Source organism: Eutrigla gurnardus, assembly GCF_963514095.1.
Source record: "Eutrigla gurnardus genome assembly, chromosome: 9".
Classification (NCBI taxonomy): Eukaryota; Metazoa; Chordata; class Actinopteri; order Perciformes; family Triglidae; genus Eutrigla; species Eutrigla gurnardus.
Window position 1 is genome coordinate 6,369,905 of NC_139923.1, and position 5,724 is coordinate 6,375,628.

The following is a 5,724-nucleotide window of genomic DNA, read 5'->3' on the forward strand; positions in this document are numbered from 1 at the left end:
ACACACACACACACACACACACACACACACACACACACACACACACACACACACACACACACACACACACACACACACACACACACACACACACACACACACACACACACACACACACACACAGACAAACAGTTGTTTTCCAGTGCCTCTTGGGTTCTCTTTGTGTGTCAGTTTGGTCCTCAGGGCCCCGCAGGAAAACAACTGTAGTCACCAGCTAAATGATGACAAACACTGGCTGGGCGACTGTGTGTGTGTGGGTGTGTGTGTGTGTGTGTGTGCTTTCGGCACCGGGACCCTTGCCAATCCTCCACGTTAGTTATCAGTGTTTTACCACTCTGAATTAATTTGACCAGCTTTTGTGTGAATCTACTGATTTAAATATCACATAGTTCTAGTTGTTTAAACTGACACCAGTCATGGAAATGCTTTTGACACAGCCTAAACATGTTGGACTGGGATTTCGGCGAGTACACAAGTCTATGCACCGATCGGCTGTCACTCAGACATCAACACTTGTCACTCACACAGTCGTTCCTGCACACAAGCAAACCTCAACAGAGGAAAGAGAGCAGCGGAGGTGGATCGCGTGTTAACGACGTCCGTCGTACGATTGCTGTGCCTGAAATCGAAGTGAACCATCTTTCTTCTCTCTCATCTCTGTTGAGAGAGAGCCTCTGTTGTTCCTCATGCCAACGAATAGCACGGCCATCCTTCAAATGTAAGCTCTGATGCTTCATTCATAACGTTCACATTCAAATTCAAATTATTATCTTGCAAAGACCACTTTCCATCTTCTCTCTTCCCATCTTTCTCAAACAAAAGGGTCCAAAGGTGGAAATAGATTTTAAAACAAAAGATTAATTAATTTCCAAAATTCACAATATGTTTCAATCTAACAAAATAATCAGCTTCAATACGTATTTGCTGGTGTTTAGCCTTTCAAAAACAACAGTTTTCCTGCGGTCAAAAAAACGGGGCATCTGTATTAATAGGGCGGTCTAGCAGCAATCTGACAGCACCATAACATATGATGACAGACGCTCAAACCTTTATGGGAAAACCTCTATTTGAATGTAAAAAAAATGACATTCTGTGCGGCCCTAGAATTGAATTAAATGTGGGCGGGTGAACTGCTGCTGCTGTTAGCCAAAGTCCGGTACATAATGTGCCAATGTGTTGTGATGATGCAACACTATGCAAGAGGCTATTCTTGCTGAACTATGAGTAATTTTACTTCTTTTTACTTTACTTAAAAGTAAATTTTGAAGCTAAAACTATTTTGAAGGTTTGATTTTGGGGTCAAACGTCTCTCAGTAAACTATCTAAACATATCTTCCACCACTGTCCAGAAGACATCAGTGGCATGGCAACACTAAACAAACCCTTTACAAATTCCAGTCATCCCTAAAGTGTTTGAGTGGAGGCAGAAATCTGAGAGACATATCAAATATAATGAACACTAGCCACATGAATAGAGTTCTTTTTGTAGTTTTGGTGGCTTTTACCTTGTTTTTTTCTTCTATTTGTTTAAACCTTTTTTTATTTCATCTATTCTGTGATCCCCTTGTATAACAAAATGTCTTTCGGCCTACGCTGACAGTTTCTTTTGCAAGTGATCCCTTTAATCACAAGGTTATCTATATTTGTACGATTTAGCATGAAAGTACAATTACATAAATAAAAAGAAAATCAAAGTAAATTGAAATTATATGATACATTATTATTATTATACAACACTGAAACTAACCTAAAATAATACTTTCCCCCTTTTTAAAAATGGTTTACACTGCAGTGTCTAAAGTTAATTCTCCACTTAAAAAAGCAATATGTGGCCAAATGTGTCCCTCAGATTCCCGGGGAGCCGAGACCAGGGACGGCCTCGGCAATTATCACCAATCACGTGAGGTCTTCAGGTTACACAGAAGGCTTTATTGAGACACTTGCTGCGGCCTTTTGTGGAAGGTCAGTCTTTTAAGTATCCAGGGTGGGCTGGACGTCTTCATCACCTCTCTGGATCTAGCTGTCCATTGTACTGAGGTCTTGTATTCAGTGAAAGCCTCTTACAGGACCTCCCGCCCTCATTTTAGCCAGCTAAGGTTAGCCACAGTCCGCACAACAGTCGCTTTGGACTCTCGTGAACTCTACAGTTGTTTATTGTTTGGCTTCCATACAGCCAGCGAGCAGCCAAAGCCTCTTATGTTACCAAAGGAGCCTGTGACTACGAGTACCTAATGGGTGACTGCCCTCTCTTCACATGGCTCTCACATCAGTAAAGCCTCTTCTCAGTGCTCCTCTTCAGCTTCAACTCAAAATGAGCAGTAATTGATACTTCAACTGTGGAGAAGAGGCTCATTTGACAGCAATACCTCTTAAGAGTATTGATGACAGTGCTTTTTATTGTGGTTGCAGGGGCACGGCAGGCTTTCTGAACTCAAATAGTGGATGTACTGTGACTCACGTTTTCTTGTGATTCATTATATTTATTTCAATGTATATGTATTTCATTTGGAATCTGGTATGGTGGCTAATGTGAGGCAAGGCATTTTGAACAGCATCTTCTAAATGAGGTTGTTTATCGTACACTCTTCATAGCTATACATACAAAAAGTAATGCAACATGTAACATGAACGTAATGTAGTCGTGTATAATCCATAATCTAGCCAGTTCATAGGTGATGCACATAAACATGAGTCCACATAGGGCAGAGGTCAGGTTGGATGGGTGGGTCTAAAATCTAAATCATAGTTATTTTAACTCTAACCACAATCTTTCCCTTAACCAGTGAAGGAGGATACGTTGTTGGTCAAACAACTGTTGAATGAACTGATTGGTGTTCAATGTGTTCAAATGTCTGTTTTGCTTTTTGAAAAGAAATATTTTCAGAATGATTGCAAGAGATTCCATTCTTGAAGGTGTGCAGCATTAGAAAGAGTGTGTTGTGTTGTGTAACTAGTGAGTTGTAGATTTGAAGTGCGAAGCAGAACATGTGTTCATGTTTTTGTTGCCTATGTTTAAGGTTACAACAGTTAACTTTTCAATGTTCGTGTCTAAGTGTTGACTTTTAGTGTGATAGCCTAATAAAAAACTGCATTATGCTGATTGACTATCGCCCACTTTTCAATCCTCACCAGACGTTCCCTGGGTGACACCACAGAGCATTTAGTTAATTTTTCTCTGTCTGTCTTTTTCTCCGCCTGTCTGTGTCACACGGAGTTCCTAAAATGTACCAAGGATTTGGGGATTTTTAATCTTTATTGCACCTCCCCAATAAATCCCCTCCATTTTGTTAATGAAGTCTCCATCATAGTAATGATGCCTTGAGTGTTATTGTGACACATCGGACACACACTGTGTGTGTGTGTGTGTGTGTGAGATCATAGATTTACATAGTGTGGACCAAAACCTTTTTACCAACAGAGTGAGGACATTTCATGTCTTCAAAGAATTGTTTGACACTTCAGAGTTGGTTTAAAGGTTCAGGTTAGAATTGGGTTTAGGTTAGGGTAAGGGTTGTGATTGTTAAGGGGTTTAGGGAATATATTATGTTAATGAGTGCTCACAAAGGTAGAAGTACTGGGACCTGTGTGTGTGTGTGTGTGTGTGTGTGTGTGTGTGTGTGTGTGTGTGTGTGTGTGTGTGTGTGTGTATGGGTGCGCACGCCTATGATGCAGACGTGTGTGTCTATCCGGGTGAGAATTAATGTGACAAAGTGAATAAGTCTCTGCTTGCTCATTAACCTCTTTGTGTACTTTTATTTTAGCTCAAGTGTTGAATTGTAATTATAAGTGCTAGTGGGTGAACGTGTATTAGTAGGTCATTAATCTTTGTTCTTTAATCTATGCTGCTTGTGGTGCTGTTTGGTTGAGAGATACAGCAGTGCTTTTTGAATTTTGGCATTAATCCAGAAAAGGGTCCATTCATTTTCTCTTAAATGTATCATTTGACAAACACAGAGGGGTTTTGATGAGCCTCTTCACCACAGGATGCGTGTCACTTACTGCACCATTCATTAAATTGATAGTTCCTTTATTTCAGACCCAGTGGATCCATATCACATTAAAGTATCATTTACATGCTAAAACTGTTCAGTGATCACAACTGGACTGCCTAAGTCAATTGTGATCACCAGATCCACCTGTCGCTCTTCCGCAGCCCAAATATGGTCACTTCCAAGATTGCAATGGAAAAAATCCAAGATGGCGATGGTCAAAATGCCAAACCGATGGTTGGCGTCATAATAAAAACACCCTGTAACTTAAGGGAAAATGTGAGAAAAGAGGAATCATGAAAGTCAAATACATTGTACAACAACACAACATGTTAAACCTGAACAAAAAGAGGAGGGTCACACAGGAAGCCTCCTCTGTTCTGGACTCTCTGATTCTTCATCTCTCAGAGTTCAGCTCCGTCAAGACAGCTGCTTCTTCTCAACGGTGCAAATACATAGAAATAGAAATACAGTAAAACCAGTCAAAACGGACATATCTTCAGAAATAAAAAATGTCATGCTGTAAGATGTAAGAACGCAACAAAAGATGATCTTCATTTTTACGAAATACCGGTACCCTGAATGTGAATGGTCTGTCTTTATGAGTCAACACTGTGATAGTCTGTAGACCGGTCCATGGTGGACCCTAACCTTCACCCAACGTCAGCTGGGATCAGCTCCAGCCCCCCGCCAACCTGATGGATGATGGATTGCATTTTAAACCCCTTTAGATCACAATAAATCTATTTCTTTGTATTTTGTATATCATATGATGAAAAACATTTAAATTTGTATTTTTTTTTTACTTGTTTTCTTCTTGGAAAACAAACTTATATCAGCTATCACTTACTCATTTCAACCAATAATATCATGACATCCTTTTCGAGAAAGTGTTGAGCTAATCTTTTCAACCATCAAATCAACGTTATGTCCCTCTGACTATCCTGTTTAACAGGGAAATACGTCTCCACCGAAGATAGATACTCATTTCAGTACAGCTTTCTTCAGTGGTTTGGATATGAATAATTAGCTGTTAGAATTACATGTTAAAAATCTCCCATACTCCATGGTTCCGATACACACATCAAACATCCCATTGGATGAGTGGTATTAGAAGTCGTAGTATTGACGAGTGTGGCGTGGCATACTTTAATGCATAGGCACAAGGTGAAAGCAAACACTTTTCCTTTTAAACGAGTGCCATCTGATGTTACAAGCTTAGTCAAAGTGTTTATTCTTCTCCTCAGAGCTCAGGAGAGGACAGTAAACACTGGCACACACTATTTGGGGTAAATGTTGATCCAAGCCATTCTTAGGACGCCCAGAGCCAGCCAACATACTCCAGTTAGCAGTGCTGACACCCATTCAGTTTGTTAAGTCAGCGTTAAGCTCCCGTCGTTATGAGTCAAGCTGAACTCTTGACTGAGCGTCGCGACTGGAGTTCTGTCCGTCCTGTCACTCATTGCTCTACAGCGGCAACAGACTTCAGGTAGACCTGAATGGTCTCTTGGACCGGCTCCGGGGACGTATTTAGATGATGCTGCGGCTGTATTGAGATGTACTGAGCCGTATTAAGACGTAGGGACGGAGTATTGAAGCTGCATTGAGAAGCACTGAGGTTGAATTGAGATGTTTTGAGCCATATTTAAATGCTGCCGAAGCCGTATTGAGATGTATCAGAGCACAGCTAATTGAAGCTGAGCAGCCGAGAATGTTGCGCTTTGTAGCTGGACGG